At 40.3% G+C, this 17,962-nt stretch overlaps 1 long non-coding RNA gene across 1 annotated transcript in view; it reads right to left on the bottom strand.

Annotated features, from left to right (window-relative positions):
- LOC123791911 (uncharacterized) overlaps positions 1–17,962 on the bottom strand; it is a 205,712-nt gene that overhangs the window by 109,007 nt on the left and 78,743 nt on the right. The window lies entirely within an intron of this gene.

Raw genomic sequence — 17,962 nt, 5'->3', positions numbered from 1 at the left:
TGATAATTAGTTGTTCTATGTTAACGTAATGCTTTGCATTAGAATTCCAGGATGTGGGTTTTTATTAAAAATTGTAGACATTCAAGTTATGTCAGTGCTGGGAGCTTAGTGATCATGGGTGCCATGATACTGTGGTCACCCAAGCACTGAACTTAGGGGCTTTGTCCATGAGATGAGGCATACATGTGAGCACAGACTTCGAATATGGAAGAAATCAAGCTCCCTCTAAAAACAAAACAAAGCAAATAAACTACAGCTTCTTCAGAGTAAGAATTTTAATTTAATTTTAAAAACAAATGGCCCACAGCGTAAACATTGAACGTTATCAGCCTACGGAGCCCACTGCATCAACAGGGCGTCTTCCCATGGCAACTGGACCATTTCTTATTCAAAACATTTTCTAATCTTAAATAGTGGAGTTTCAAAACACGCTTTGGATTGATTGCGCAGGTGATACCCTCTAGTAACTCAAACAGGATAAAGAATCCACCATTTTTACAAGGTATATCTTTGTCATTCTAAAATGCTAAGAGAGATGAGGACTGGTAATGAGGATCTGAAGTTTCTTCTTGTTTTTTTTTTTTTAATCCATAAGCTTCACTTAAATCAGACCACACTGACCTATTATATCAAAAATGTCCCCAGACACTGTAAGACCTGCACAGAGTTGCTGTCCTAAAATGTGTAATTAGTGAAAAATATGCCTCTGCTGCCATTTAAAGCATGGCAGTGTGTTGCAGTGTTATTATGTAGTGTAAATGTTGGACTAGATGAACTCCTCTATTTTAGATCATTATCAGCAGCCTCTCAATATGTGTGTGTGTGTATACTAATGTATATATATTTTTTCACACACTCCCAATTAAAAGTTATGTGAAAGCTACAGGATTACAGAGAAATCTGTGTTACCACTTTTGCTTTTTGATTAATTTTGTGCTACTTTGGTTATTGAGGAAGAAAGGATATGGATACAGTGATTTAAAAAATAATAATAAAGGAACAAGTTTGCCGAACAATAGGACAATCTGAGTATGATCTGTGCTAAGGGGTAGCTTTATGCTCTTTCTTTCTGAGAGTAAAACTGCTTTTAAAAAAAATCTGCAGGCCTACCCCTGCCCACCCCCCACTGCTGCAATGGTTCTTGCTCTCCCGGTTAAGTAAAGTAATTAGAAACAACATTCACGAATGAAAATTAAGACTTGTCAGTTTTGCCAAGATAACAGATTGTACAATTTGAGATGAATCTGTGTTGTCTAAGAAGTTCAGAAAGGTTGGAAGACTGGTTTATAAATAAAGAAGTAGAGCCCATTGAAAGCCTGGTTCTTCTCTTACTGTTTTCAGTGAGGTGGTACACAGTCTTTTCTCCTAGGGAGGCTTTTCCATTATTCTTTTTCTACATATCCTCTCTGAAGCAGGGTCAATAAGTGACCCCAATGTCAGCCTCCATCCACCCCTGCAAGAGTCCCCAAGACTTGGGGCACTGAGTTCCATACTTCCCTGATCAGAAGATTCACTTGGATGCTAGGAAAAAATCCTGGTTCCCAGGCCACAGCCCAGACCTGAGGAGTGGAGCCAGAGAACTGGTATTTCTAACAAGGACCCTGCGTGATGCTCATGATCAGTGGGACACTTGGTGGCAATTATATTGCTCTAGCGTATTTGTGGAGACAAGAGGCCTTACCTCTCGTCCACTTTCTAAGCAACTGTTGTTTCTCCAAGCTAAGTTTCCCTTCCATGCGCAGCTCACAGCACCCCCTACCCCAAACCTACTCACTTTCCTGCAAGGGTCTGAACTCCAGGCATCCTCCTCAGTGGAAAACTGCTGCCATCATACTGGGCTCAGTATAACAGGGACATGAGGAAGGTCACATCCCTTCTTCCCCACAACACCACTTTCATAAGACCATGTGCATATAACAGATGAAGTTAGAGGACTGGGGGCTAACTGAGGGATTTATAAAATGAGAGAAAATATTTTACACTGTATTAGTATACCAGACTATTCTCACAATCCAGTAGCATGACTAAAAAATTAATCATTCTTGGGGTGCCTGGGTGGCTCAGTCGGTTAAGCCTCCGACTCTTGGCTTCAGCTCAGGTCACAATCTCAAGGTCTTGAGATCCAGCCCAATGTTGGGCTCTGTGCTCAGCATGGAGTCTGCTTGAGAGTCTTTCCTCTCTTCTCTCTCCCTCCCCCTTCTGTTCCCCCCTCTGCTTGCTCCCTCTCTCTAATAACTAAATAAATAAAGTCTTCAAAAAATTTTTTTTCAGGGAGAAATGCCAGTTTCTAGAATTGGCTCTGCCTGAAGTCTGCCTTTCCCTGTTGGTGAGGCTTCCACTTCAAGTCAATGCCAGGTCTCACTCTGCTTTAGAAAGTCCCCTAGGATCCATCCCAGTTGGTACAACATAGAGACCCAAGCCTTCAGTACCACATTTCCCAGAGCCTGAGTTACTCAGGATAGAATGCTCAAAGGGTGTTTGTGGAGGGGGTGAGTGTAGGTGGGTATTGGAGGGAACGCTGTGGGGGAAGCTCAAAGTCTCCCAGGACCAGCTCTCTTCAGAATCTCTCCATCTGTGAGAGAACAATTGTGCTTCTTTCTTCTGGTTATCCAGTGGGCAGCTCTTAAATCCCACGTGTGTCTGTGTGCGTGTACACAGACTCATACACGCAGAAACTCACATGCATACACTTTCTTCCACACTCAGACAGCCCTCCCATGAATAAACAACAGTGTTCAATGTTTAGAGACCGCACCTCAATTTTCAAAGTCCATTTACCTCAATTTCACCCTGTCTTCAATGGCAAAGTACAGTAGTTCCCTCAAGCCCATCTTCTACTTCAAAACTGTGCCTACACATCCACCTTTTTAAAGAGACAATTACTAGTAATACTCCTTTTTATTGCAACAGAGCTCACTGACCCCTCTAGTCATATCTGACTATATGAAGACCTCATTAAACCATAAAAGCACTGACTGCTTTTCTTTATCAGGTAAGATCCATTCTGAAGTAGGGTCTTTGCCACCCTGAACACTGTAAGGAGACCTAAGTCCCTTGTTACTAGACATAGTGAGTAGATATGGTTCCTGCCCTCATGAAGCTTACAATCTAGTGAAAAAGACACAAAACAAATGAACAAACAGGATGCATAATGACAATTAGCACTATGAAAAGAATAAAATGGGGAAATGATAGACAACAAGGGAAAGTCACTTAAGATAGGGTGGTTGGGGAGGGCCTTTTTGATGAGACCATATGTAAGTATTGAAGTGTGTTGGGAAGAATATTCTCTCAAAAGAAGCAGCATGTACAAAGGCCCTGTGGCAGGAAAGGTCTCAGCTTATGGGAGTAGAGAAGTCAGAGTGTTGTGGTGCAGAGAAGGGAGTTAGAGGTGTGTAGAGGCGGATTATGTGGGGTTTGGTAGGTTATAGTAAGAGTTTGGGTTTTATTCTGAGTGCAGTGGGAATACACAGAAGGATTTTTAGCAGAGCCATTAAATAACTGAATTTATGTTTAAGAAATATTACTCTAGCTGTTTTGTGAAAAACAGGCTAGAGATGGACAAAAAGCCCTATTCAGATCCAACCTGGGTGGGGTATGGGCGTGGGTGGAGAGTTGTTCTCCCTGCTACAAATATCATATCTGTTCATCTTCTAGCCATGGAAACGGTCTTAGCTTAGAATTAGTGTTAGCATGCAACTCTCTTCCTCTCCTCCTCCACCACACACTCACCTCCCTTCCTCCCTCCCTCCCTCTGTCTCTCTTACACACACACACACACACACACACCCCTCCCATTCCCCTCCTCTCCTCTCCTTACTTGTCCCCATTTGGCCCTTGCTACACTTTTTCAAATCATTTTCAATCCGTGGTAACTCTTATTCTAGTATTTTCAACATGATATGTGACTAATATTCTAATAAAACTCTAATATTGGAGTAAAGTTAAAGCATCTAAAATTTTGCTCCTTTAAAAACTGCATTCCCAAAAAAGCTATCATTCTTTATGCAATATACGGTTTATCCCTTATGATTCTAGCCTCTTGTGAATGGTTGACATTTTTGAATAGTTTCTCCTCAGTTATCTGCCTGCCCTATTTAACTAAGTCTACATGCCATAGAACACAGGGTGTGGATTCAGACAGAGCTTTGTTCAAATCCCTAAATATTACCTCTGTGACCACAGGCAACCTCTCTGAACTTCCAGATATTAGTAACCTAAAGAGAATAGTTATTTCCTTATAGGTTGTGGAGGACTAAGTAGAAATTGTATGTAGTGTTTAACACTACACTGCTTATGACGTGGTAACTAATATTGTATATGCAAACATGAAGTGAACATCATTTAAAACTTCTGGCCCCTGAAGGTTCAAATTTTCCCATTTTTTTCTGGTTACCATCTACTTTCCTTGCCTTCATGAATTTAATCCGTCTTCCATTCTTCTTTATTCAACCTCTACTGTTCTGCTTTCACCTACGCCCTATCCGAGTCTCCCATGACCTCAGTGAAGACCCATGAAGGGAAGAACTCACACAGCTGTTTCCCTCAACAGCAGTATTTACGTATTTCAGCATATCCCCTTCCCAAGGACTGTGCATGTTAGGGACAGAGTAATGTGTCATAATGAAAGTAATAATGGCGAGAGACAGATCAAGAACCAAGACTGCTGGTGAGCACCATCTTATTTATGAAGCATCATAAATATGCTAAAGGGATTTGGGGTTACAATCAAACAAATGATTTAGGAAAGTCAGATTGGGATGTGTTAAGCAACACTGAGGCCACTGTATATTTGCCTAAATCAATCAGTGCTGGCCCAATTAACCAGCACCTTTAGACTTCCACTATGAGCTACTTGGCTGCACAACATATGGTTGGTTTTCAAACTGTCTTTATTTCCTTATATTTGGAATAGTCTTTGTACTACTTGTCCCTTGCATTCAAGAATGTAAACTTATTCAAGCATTTTTGCACATTGCTACTTCTGGATTACTACATTTCACGAAAGTATCTTCTAGTTTCTTTTTATAATAAAATCCACTTAACCCCAGAGCTGTAGTAACCCTGATAATTCAGAAGATAATTCAAGATCTCCCAGTGACCCAGACATATCATTATAAACATCATTTTTGTGGTCTACATGAATAAACGCCAGTCCAGATGGAATACTGGTTAATAAAATGCCAGATTCATTTACTATAATATCAGTTGCAATAACATTAAAAGTATCTAAACGTATTTACCACTAGTAATAAAAATAAACTGGCTTAGCTCAAAACCATTATTCAAGCAGGAATAATAACAAATAGTATTAATTGCCAACATATTTATATAGAGTCATTGTGGGTCAGACAATCTTTTATGTGCTTTACGTATTCATTCATAACATTCCACAAGGTAGGTACAACTATATTATTCCTATTTTACAGATAATGAAACTGAGGAAGGTCACAAAGTTAGTGAGTGGCAGACTCAGGGCTTCAACTAAAAAGAAATCAGGCTTTAAGTTCTACAACCTCATTATTATGCTTTACTCCTCTCTTCCTTTCATTTCAGAAATAGTCATTTTTAATAAAAATATTTGGGAAAATGTTTACTCACAAGGGCAGGTTGAGGAATACATAAATAACCAAGGGTTTAAACTTTATAGTATGCCCCAGACCAGTGTAAACATGTACTTACTGAAAATGGGGAAAAGAGCATAAGGTATTGCTTCCTTACCTAACTATGGACCCAGGTTCCATATGGCCCCCTTTGTCACTGACATGTCTGAGGCTGAACCTGTGCATATTGAGCAAGGGCCTGCTTCTGGAGTGCGGACACAAAGACATCTCAGCCCCATGGACGGCCTGGGAGTATGGGGAAATACATTTAAGATGCACAGGGAACCCCTTCTTGCAGCAGATTCAGTTCTGATGAAAAGACAAGGGGTTCATTCATTAAGCAAATATTTGTTGACCACCTATCACATATACCAGGCATTGTTTTTTGCTCTTGGGATCCATGAGTAAACAAAGCACAAAAATCCTTCAAGAAGTTTACATTTTAGTGGAGGACAGACAATAACAAGATAAATAAGTAAAATAGATAGGAGTTTTGATAATTTAAGTGAATAGGAGAAAACATAAAGCAGGAAAAGGAAATAGAAAGAATTAAATGTGACTGAAAGTTTAGACAGGGGTAGAAAAGGAGACTTTTCTGAGAAGATGCTATTTGAGTTGCAAAGAACATCTTTTTTGTGCCCTTCTTCCCCCAAATTAAATTATAACCCAAAGGATGTTCATCTCAAGATTACAGAGTAAAAATGGTTATTGAGCCTCTATTATTTTAATCAGTAAGAGTCAGCCAACATAAATCTATAAAACAAACAAAGCTTTCACGAATTTATTGGGGGGGGGAGAATAGGAAAAAAAAAAGATTCCTTACATATTGAATTGACTTCTTGCTCTGTCTTCCATCTACTGATGTGGTCTACGTGCCCTGCTTACTCACACATATGTATGAAAACCGGTTGGCAAGTTAAAAATAATATTAACCATTTGCTTTTGCTATCCAATTCCAAATGTTTTGGTGATTATTTTCACTTAATAGAAATGAATGCACACTTTGGTGTCATGCCCACCCAGCCTCAGCTGAAAGGCTAGAAGTGGGAACAAACTGCTACTAGAACTTACTAGCTGTAAAACTAGCTCTAATGGAAGTCAAAAGGAAGTCTGTTTCCAATTGGAGGATGCTTGAGCCAGCTGTTTGTTATATGTATGGGTGCTGAAGAAAGCATTCCAGCAGCAACACCAAGTCCAAAGGCATGGAGGTCTGAGACAGCTTAGCAAGTTTGGGGAATTGTATAGTGTTCCATGTTATTAGCACATAACACACAGGTAGGAAGGCAGACCACCAAAGGACCACCTTTCAAAATGTCTCAGCCTTCCATTCTTGGTGTGACATCTTCATTCTTGGTGTCCTGGTATGTGAACAGCACCTCAGAGCCTGTAGCTAGATAACCCTCTGGGATACTTTTACAGGGTGTAGAGAGGGAACCTAAAATCTAAGATCAAGGACAAAGAGTTTGTGCAAGAAGACCACTCCTCCTTTCCATCTTACCCTATACATCTTCATCTCTGAGGATCTGAGGGTAAGCCTCCTGCTGATGACCCCGGGACAAAAAAATTGCTAGTTACGGCTCTTTCAGGGCCTGGTGGGAGACTGTCCCAGACAGCCAGGGCTTAAACCTAATGCCACATTAGGTTCAGGCATTATCCTATAGCTGGAGATTGCTGCTGAGGGCTCTTAAGCAGGGGAATGAAATGATCATATGCTTCACACATTTATTTTAAAGTTGGAATAATAATACATTTGAAAGTGATTTGCAAACCTTAAAGTTTTATTTTTTTTTTCCCTAGTTCTTGGCACATAGGCTGGCTTAGTAACATTTGTAGAATGAATGAGGGAGTGAAAGACAGACCAACCACGCAGAAACAAATTCCTTCTACTCCCAGAAGAACAGCTTTAGAGCCCTTAAACCTGTGAGGAAAACTGAGCCACAGTGATTTCACGGGCACCACCTAAAAACCCAATGGAAACTACTTGAATTGGAGGGCTTCTCAGGATCCTTTTAATGTTCTGTTTCATCACGGAAACTAACAAATATTCTCTTGCTTAGAAAAGTGAGTGGAGGGGTGCCTGGGTGGCACAGCGGTTAAGCGCCTGCCTTCGGCTCAGGGCGTGATTCTGGCGTTATGGGATCGAGCCCCACATCAGGCTCTTCTGCTATGAGCCTGCTTCTTCCTCTCCCACTCCGCCTGCTTGTGTTCCCTCTCTTGCTGGCTGTCTCTATCTCTGTCGAATAAATAAATAAAATCTTTAAAAAAAAAAAAAAAAAGAAAAGTGAGTGGAAAGAAGTCAGACTAGAAGATATGGAACCACAGCTTGGATCACTGAGTTTTTGAATTGAGAAGTAGTTTGATAAAGCAGGGTATACCATATGCCATGAAAATGTTCATGAGAACATGAGAAAAGTAGGAATAAGCCAAAGAACCCAATAAATTGTGGAACAGGAAAAAGGATCCTATTCAGTTCAATAAACCTGGCATTTTGGGGACTTTAAACTTTTCTGTCTGCACTATTGTGGCTCTCAGTCGTTCCCTATAAATATCAAAGTATTTCAAGCTTATTTGTACTCTCTGCTTCAGTGACCATGCAGACAATTTATCCTACACTGTTTACAAGGCTGAATGAAATCCACAGTTCTGCTTGAATTCCTTTTCCCCTTTAGAGATTTTGCTGCCTCCTGGTTTGGGTTCCCTCCAACTTGCGAGAATAATGTGTTCCTCCACATCCTCTCTCCCCCTTCCTTCTGATGCTATCCTTCATTAACTGCAAAGTTTCCTCCACTCCATGGATTCCACTGGCTTCTTCAACTTTTCCCAGGGATGAACAGCTGTCTCACTTAGGGACTTGTCTACCTTGTGCTCAGAATCAGCAACATCTGCTAGCTTGTTCTTCTGCGCCCTGGGCTACTTACAACTGTCCTGACTTGTAATACCAGCAAAACCAAGATCCAAGGGGACATTTATGCCCCAATCTACAAAAAGCTTCTCCGTAGGATTTGATTTACAATTACACTGCCATGAGAAAGCATTGATGAATAAATTGATTTATGAAATCAGTATGCACACTCCAATCATTTGTGACAGAGCTCACTATCTCAAGATAAAAAACATCCGAATGATCAGATTTGCTTTGGTGATGGAATGGTTTTTTCTTACTTTTTGTACTACTTCTGTTCTAAAATATAACTAAAATATGATCTTAATAACACTTTCTTCCTACATTAATGACACATTCAGTATCTCAGATTTGACACAATAGCTTAGCCAAAGAATGTCATCATATATGAAGAGTAGCGTTTTTAAAAGTGCTCATTTCCTTATAATAAACTGTTATTCTCTGGATGGGCCTCCCTTGTCCTAATTTTACTTGGGAGGGAGAGAGCAAGCAGGGAAAATGACAAGACCTTGGGAGCATAACTCAGGACGTAGGGAGAGACCAAGGTTGCCATGAACAGGCAGAGCAGTTGTGGTGGGAAATTATCCAGTCGATAAAGGCTTGGTCCTTAGGAAGGCACTTGAGTGAGTTAATGCAAATCGTCCAAGGCAGCAATGGGGATCTCAGCTCTCACTCTCTCTCCTCCTTTTGTCATCTAGACTTTATGAAAGAGTTGCCTCCACTTTCTCGGCTTCATTTACTCCTCAATCTACCGCAGTCTGGTTTTTGCATACCTTTGACTGAAATCGTTGTGCTTTTTGACAGTCACCAACTTTTTTGTTGTTAAATCCAGCAGACATGTCTCAATTGCTCCATTATCTGAACTCCCCACAGCATGTGACACACTGTTAAACATCCCCACCTCAAAACTCTCTCTTCCCCTTGCTTTTATAACCCCATTTCCCCCAGGTATTCCTCTGGCCACTGTTTTCCAATACCTTTCTCTGCATCTTTTTTCTTGACTCTTCTTTTAAATATTAGTGTCCTCCAAGTATTTGCCATTGGTCTTTTTTTCTTTTCATTCTACATAATTATACCCACTCACATGGAATTCATTTCCATTTTCTTGCTGATGACTCTCAGCCAACCTATAATCCAACTACCTCCTGACCTAAACTCAGCAATCTAAAACTAAATTCCTCATCTTCCTGTCAATGACTTCCAGCCTGTCCCATCTCTTATCTTTACCATGCTGACTCTTCCTACTTCTTCACTGGCACTCAGTCACAAAATTCTGACCATCAGACCTATGAGATCCAGAATTCAGCCACTTCTCCCTTAATCCCACTGTTTTCTTTTAGGCTACTTTTCTCCACTGGGTCTTCCAACTTCCACTCTCATTCCCCTCCAATCCATTCTACAATCTGCAGCCAAAGTATTCGTAAGAAAATGCAAATCTAATCCATCATTTACCATTCTTAAATGACTTTCCATTAAACTCAGAATAAAGATAAATTTTCTCTGCTGGTTATAAGGCTTTCAGGCATGGCCCTTCCATTCCTTATCTCTTACTATCCCAGCCTTCTCTCTGGGTCCTCCCAGTCAGTCCTGCCCACGTGTTCCACCCACCTCAATATGGAAGGAAGGAAGGACTTGCAATCTCTCAATCGATCAATCTCTCTGTCTCTCTCTTTCTCTTCTCTCTCTTCCCCAGATCATTGCACATGCTGCTCCTTTTGTCTGGAAACACCAATTCCTCTCCCTATCCCTGATGTCTGACCATTTGTGTGTGTGTGTGTGTGTGTGTGTGTGTGTGTGTGTGTGTGTGTGTATCTCCTTTGTCTTTTCACTTAGAAATCAGTTCCTCCAGAGGTCTTCTGTGACCCTTCCAGGAAGGGTCAGGCATCTCCTATAGGTTTTATACCTCCCCTTGTTGGATACACAACACTCATCACTGTCTTGGTTCATGTGTCTCCCCTCACACATGATACATGGACATCCTTGCAGGCAAAGCTGCAGTTTATCTGCATAGTCCTGGGCCCAGCATATAAGATACCTTCAATCAAGGGTCCACAAATAATTTAATTGATAATCTAAGAAAAACAGAATTAAATTTTCCTCATGCACATTAATATTTCCATACTGAATTTAGAGTAACAAACCAAATACAATTTACCTTTACATGTTTTTTTATAAGCTACACAATACCACATAAAATAAGTGAAAACAAGAAAAAAATCTAAGTTTAAATGGCTTTTCCAAATCATTTAACTGCATAAAGCTCAGGGTAGCCTTTTTTAGTGTTTGCACTTCTGACCTGTAAGCTACCCAAGGCTTTGGACCTATTCCTTTTAGCTTCTTTTGAGGCTAGAAAACTATTATACACTTCACTCCATGCCCTTGCTATTGACTGTGTGTGCCCCCAAGTGACACTAATTCTCTTTTGGGCCTACTTTCTCTTTGTCAAAGGAAGCTCTGTGAATCACCAGCTTACAACCTGCCTTCTTAAACGAGTAGACCTGTTTGTTCAAAGCAGATGAACATAATTAACCACCACACACCACACAACAATTAAATTAGGAAAACACTGAATAGACAGAGCTCTACAGAATCAGAAAATTCCTGCTTATAAGCTGCAGGTACCTAGAATCATTATTTTTTTCTCAGCATGAGGTCACAATTCAGCTACACTTGTAAACATTGTCATAGTGAATGCTAAAATACAACAAATAATTGCTCATGAGGGAAGTATGGTTTTAGTGCTCAGTGCTCTGATTTTTGTCCCCACAGGAAAATGATATTTTACCAGAAATAATTTATACCTTGGCATCTGAAGTAATGCGAATTGATGGAAATATAAGACTCCATCAAAATTAAGGATAAGAAATCCTTTGGTTCACAAAATGGGCAGATTTGAGAACTCTGGTTAATGTTAGAAATGTGGGCTGTGCATTGTGTTCTGAATGCACTAATAGAGGTTATACAGGTGGTCTGTTCCCAATACATGTGAAAACACACTCTACATAAAAACCTTAATGAATATTTACTGCAATGATTGTACAGAATTTATCCTAAATTTGTACTTCTTTGTACTTCTGACAGTAGGAACACAAAAGGCTAAATGATTGGCAGCCTCAAAGATTTTTTTTTAAAGATTTTATTTATTTATTTTTGTGTGTGAGAGAGAGGGCAAGCAAGCATAAGTGGAGGGGGGAAAGGCAGAGGGAGATGCAGGCTCCCCACTGAGCAGGGAGCCTGATGTGGGACTTGATCATGGGATCATGACCTGAGCTGAAGGCAGATCCTTAACTGACTGAGCCACCCAGGTGCCCCAGCCTCAGAGATTTTTAAACACAGATTTAGAGGGTCTATTTTTAGGTCCTGTTATATAGGCTCTATAATTCACTAAATAATTACACGGGTGCAGACCCTATCCTCAGGTTGCTCACAATCTGATGGGGAGAGGTGGAGGAGGAGAAGAAAAAAGAAAAAGAAGAAACAAACATGCTGAGTATCTGCTATGGGTCAGGTACTATATAAAATGTTAAATATAATTTCATGATGTATGAATTTTTGATATTTGATTTGATATTGATATATGAATTTCATGATATATGAATATACGAATAATTTCATGATAACTCCACCTGGTTGGGATTATTAGCTCTGTCACAGAAAGAGATGTTCAGTGAGATCTGCTTTCTAAGATTATCTTGGTGGGAATTTGCTGCAGAGCAATGTGATAAGAACTGTACAACCTGGAGGAGGCAGGCTTGTGTAACCAAGTGGATGATAAGAAATAAGAGCATGGGAAGGAGATTGCACGGTTAGACATTAACAATTTGGAGATCCCCATTCTGATGTCTCTATCCTGAGAATACAGCTAGAAATATGGGTCTGGAGTTCAGGGGAATTCAGGGCTGAAGGCATGAATGAGATCCCTGGGGATTAGGTACAAATCCAGCAGATAAAAGGCTGAGGACTGAACTTTGGGTTTAACAACACAACAACAAAGACATTGCTTAAGAAAGAAGAGGAATTCACCAAAAAGGCTAAGATGGAATTGTCTGAAATGCAAAAAACAGGAACAAGAGAACACAGTGTCATGGAGTAAGGAGTGCAAAGTAGAAGCAGATGTCCAAGGAAGGCTGCATAGACGTTCATGTCTCATGGGGAGGGGGGGGAGTGTGCTGGTTGAGTTATGGGCTGAGGAGGAGTATGCTGACGTGAAGGGGCAGAAAATGGACCAGAAAGCAGGTAATTTGTTGGTTTACAACCTGGTCCCCATACAGGGAGGTCAAATAAAGACCAAAGAAAGAGGCAGACCATTCCAGATTGGTAGGTAGCAGCTTTCATAAGCAGTAAGAAGGGAATCTCGTGCTGGAGGCCGCAAGATGAGTAGATCTCCACACCTGCCTGCCAGAAGTTTATACAGAGGCCTTAGCTGGGTTCAGTCATGTATATTGTCCAGATGGGCTCAAAAACACCTTACTATCTTAAGGCTGTATCCCTGAGGCAGCGTCTAGTGTGGGGAAGGCAGGTGGAATGCACACTCCAAGGACAGGTGAAGAAGTTAGGCTCCTCTGATTACCTGGGTCCAACTCTCAGGCAACCAAAGGTCACACCTCCTTGTGATGACCAATACAGTTTTCTCCCACTGGGTGGCATGCTCCAGACCTAGAAGAGGGCTGTGTATAGTGTCTCATTTGTTTAATGGCTGAATGAAGGATTTAATTAATTAATACTTGAAGGACCCCAGAGACAATGGTGGAAAATGAGATCCAATGCAGATGACTGAGATCAGCCCTGTACATGAGGGAAGTCACCACTTCCTTCGAAGCTGGCATCACCAACAATAAGCATGTTGCTTGACTAGATGAGACACTCAAATGTTTGTGGAAAAAGGAAGGAAATTATATTAAGGGTGTTATCAAAATATAAGCCATCAGTGTTCCTTAATTTCAGTTAGAAAATTTTATTTTAAAAAAGTCCATCAGGGACACCTGGGTGGTTCAGTCAGTTGAGCATCTGCCTTGGGCTCAGGTCAGGATCCCAGGGTTCTGGGATTGAGTCCTGCATCAGGCTCCTTGCTCAGCTGGGAGCCTGCTTCTCCCTCTGCCTGTTTCTTCCTCTGCCTGCCGCTCCCCCTGCTTGCTCTCATTCTCTCTCTCTCTCCCACAAATAAATAAATAAACAAAATCTTTAAAAATAATAATAAATAAATATATAAAGTCTATCGATTGATGTTGAATTTTGGTAATCAAGGACATTTTTGTAGTGGGCATGCTAAAATGGTCTTCTCTTGATTTTTCACAATGAATGACATAAGCCTCTTACTGTTGATAGTTTAATACTATGCTTGAGAAAGGAAATAGATTATTGAGCTTTGTAGAAATTAAGTTATTTTTAAATATAAAGATTTTCATGCTGCTATAATATAGGATATGTTCATGGATTAAAAAAAGATGAGATGCATAAAAATAAGAATGAAATGTGGAAATTTGCTCTTCTAAGTTGGTGTTTATTCAACGAGTAAGGACAGAGGCCATAGGAAGAAAAGATGTTAAGAAACTCTAAAAAAATATAACCATACAATGGGCTTAAAATCCTATGGCTATGTCAAAAGAAATGTAAACATGTAGAGAATTTAGATATTGCTTAGCAGGGTTTACCTGTTCTATTCATGTCCTTCAAGTGCCATCTGAGATAGCACTGGGACCCGGCCCTCAGGCAAAAGCAGACACCGCAAGACGTAGCTCTCTGTCACAGAAACACCAGCTACCTCATTTCCCTCTGGATTTGAGTTTTCTTCTCTGACTTGGAAAGTCCACATTCTACACATACTGATTTCTATGTTCCCTGTCTAGGCTTCCACTGACAGGAATGCAAAGGCAGACGTTTTTAAACGACGCAGGTTATAGAACACTGGAAAATCATGTTGTCTTCCCAACTGCTCAGTGGATAAACTTATTTTGAGATTCCTAATGAAACATCAATTTTCTCCAATCTCCCCCCCACCAAAATGTTTTCAAGGAGTGATATTTGGGTATGAGAGGTAATAAACTACTTTCCTTTCCTCCCCATTCTCATTGTTACCATATGGTCAACTGGAATTGAATAACTGCAATAATTTAAAAAACTGCTACAATCTGCAAATTGCTTTCTTCCATGTCTCGTTTATTCTCTACTACGCTGCCAGATCAATCTTCCAAACACATGCATAATTTACCATGTTGAGGCCCTGTTGAAGAACCTACAATGGCTCCTACTGCCTGCTACATTAAGTCTTAATTCCTTTGTGCAGCTTTTAAGACCTTCAGAATTTGGCTCCATTCCTACTTATATTTATACTACTTATACTCCTGCCCTCCAAGGCACCTTCCTCTTGAACAGAACTATCTCCTTTCTGTTCAGGGCCATTCTCATCTTTGACCCATGCCTATCCTGCCCTGTCCCCATTTCCCTACCAGTTGGAATGCCTTCCTTCCCCCTCCAATCCCCTCCCAACTCCTTCTCCACCCCTCCAAGGCCAGGGTAAACTCTACACCTTCCAGAGAGTTCTCCAACTCTTCTAGTCCCAGTTGGGCACCCTTCCTGCCAGTGGCAAACAAAGTCAAAACTAGGTAATACTTAGGAAGGAGATGGTATACTTAATTATTCTTTGTTGGGACCTCTTTGGAAATACATCTTAAATATCTTTCTGTATTCCGTACATAATCTAGGAAAGGGCAAAGCAAGTAGGAGACCTAAATACTTGCTGAGGCCTTGACTGTAGAGTATGTAACCTGTCCTTTAGCTCTGAGACCACAATGGTTTATCTCTGGCTAAATGTCAGCAGCTGGAGAACTAGTTACTAACACTCTTATTACAAACCCAGTTCTCACATTACATCTTTAGCAAATGCAAATCTGTAACTGGTTCAGTCAAAGAGAAGATTTTAGAACTTCATTCAATGTTAACCAAATGAAATATTTGCCTCTGGCTGGTTTTCACCACTTTCTCAGAAAGGTGCAGTTGGTTTGGAATTTGTGCCCTATTTTAAGTGTGATAAGAAGCTAAAGAAAAGAAATGATATAGAAAGAAAGAAAGAAAGAAAGAAAGAAAGAAAGAAAGAAAGAAAGAAAGAAAAGAGGAAAAGAAAGAAAGAAAGAAAGAAAGAAAGAAAGAAAGAAAGAAAGAAAGAAAGAAAGAAAGAAGAGAAAAGAAAAAAGAAAAAGAAGGAAGGAAGGAAAGGAAGGAATGATGTGGGAGCTTATGGCTGTGGAAACTTTAAGCTTTGGTCATCCCCAACTCTATTATGTCATCTGCTAGCCTGGGCTCAATTCATGTGGTCATGTTGCCTGCAAGAATTACCATGACTTCAAATGGCACCATTTCAGGGCTACTGACATTTGGTGCCTGTTTTAATACATTTGACTCATTTAGGAAAGACATGGCTGATATGGAATGAAATGGAACTTGGGATTCTTTGTTGAACTCTTAGAGTCCTGTCAGTCGGATACTTAAGACACGGGCCTTCCCTAGACTCTCCTCAATCTGTTTCCTCAGTCATTTCAAATATTAGAATTAGCTCCCCCCTGGATCTTTATTTTAAATGTTAATTATATATTAACAGAAGAACCAGAATAAATAGCATTTATATTTTTGGTTTTCTGTGATTATTTATGTCTCTGCCTTCAGAATGAAATCATTTCCTTCCTGACTAATCAGAAGGCTGAATTTAGGTAACAGAGTATAGTTGTGGACTGAGGCTAGATTTCTAAAAAGAAAAATAATTTCATAGCTGACTATGCATGTCTTAATTGAATGCCGTCCTACACTGCCTGGCAACCACATATTCATTCAAGACCCAGTTCAAATGTCTTTCTCTCTGTGAAGCCTTCTCTAGCTTCCCCCAGCAGAGTTTGGCATCTTTCCTTCATATTCTAACAGCACAATTTTTTAATTCCTTGAAGTCATAAATATTTACTGAGCACCTACTTTCCATTAGTCAGTGTCTTATACCCTTGCCATATTATACTTTATGGAGTTTATCAGCTCACCCATCTGTCTCCCCCTCCCATTCAACTTCCAGAGGGTGAGTACTATGTTTTACTCATTTTCCTACTCTTCTGCACAATGCTTGTACACACTACATGCTCAATGGGATGATTTACACCATAAACTATGAGAGGCAGTGATTCCTGAGCAGCTACATGAGTAACATCAGAGACAGGGAGACCAATTCATCAGGTCTGCGGTTTTGAGACAGAAGAGTTTGTCTGGGCTTCTAGCCTTGGGCACCTGGGGGAAAGGCTGGGACGATAGAGTTTAGGCCTGAAAGTTTGAGCTGTCAACAGGAATTATCTAAATAGCCCCTGGATTTGCTTCCTATTACCTATTACCACTGCTTCTGACTTCTTAAGACATTCCTCATTTCTTGCCTGAATTTACTGATAATCTCTAAATTGGTCTCCCTAACTCTATTGTATTCTTTTCCTCCCCTAGTTTCTTCTAATCCATCTTTAACACAACCATTAGCCTGATTTCTAAAAACAAATACTGTTTGCCTAAAATCCTTTCAAACCTTAAAATCTTTCAGTGATTATGCACACGCATACATACAGGCACATGCCTGTGTATATTGCCTTCAGTTTGAAATCCAGATGCCTTGTTGTGATGTTCAACTCCATCCATGGTCCAGTCCTTCCTTCCTCATCACTGTCACTCCTCCACACATACTCTGTTCTCCAATTATACTAAGCCACTGGAAGTTCCTTCAGAGTTCCAAACCATCATATCTTTACACCTGGGCATATAATGCTTCTTTTCCCTTGAAATCTTTCATACCCTTTGTCTTACTCAATTCACTCTAACTCAACTTTCAGGTTATAGCTAAGGTGGTATACCTCATCTGAGATGCTTTTCTTAGCCATCCCCCCACATTCCAACTGGGTTAGGTGCCCAGTGCATGAGCTTCCATACCAACCTGTGCATTCCCCTAATACAGAACATCTTACAATGGTCCAGCACTTGTCTGACTTGTCCAGCACACTGAGCTTCTTGAAGATAGGCACACTTTCTTATTTGCATCTGTTACTGTCTCAATGGGCTCTTCCCTGATCAGCCCACTTAATACACACACACACACACACACACACACACACACACACACACACACACACACAGGTTTCCTATTTGCATTCCCTGCTTTATATTTCTCTCTGTACCACTTATCACCTTCTAGTAAACTATATAATATACTGACTTATTTTGTTTATCATCTATTGATGCACTAGAGGTAAACTGCATGAGAGCAAGAATTTGAGTCTGTATTTTGTAAAACTATTTTGAATTTCCCTGGTTTCATGGATGGCTTTTCCCTTCTACCTGGCTTTACATTATTAAGAAATAGCCACTTATACCTTTCTGAGGGAAATCGCTGGAGTCCTTTTGTTCTTGCATGTGTCCACATATATCACCAATATCCTGTTTTGCT

This window comes from Ursus americanus, chromosome 10, assembly GCF_024610735.1.
Source record: "Ursus americanus isolate L20-20 chromosome 10, mUrsAme1.1.p, whole genome shotgun sequence".
Lineage (NCBI taxonomy): Eukaryota > Metazoa > Chordata > Mammalia > Carnivora > Ursidae > Ursus > Ursus americanus.
The sequence above is the reverse complement of the archived record's forward strand: the minus strand, read 5'-3'. Positions and strand labels throughout refer to the sequence as shown.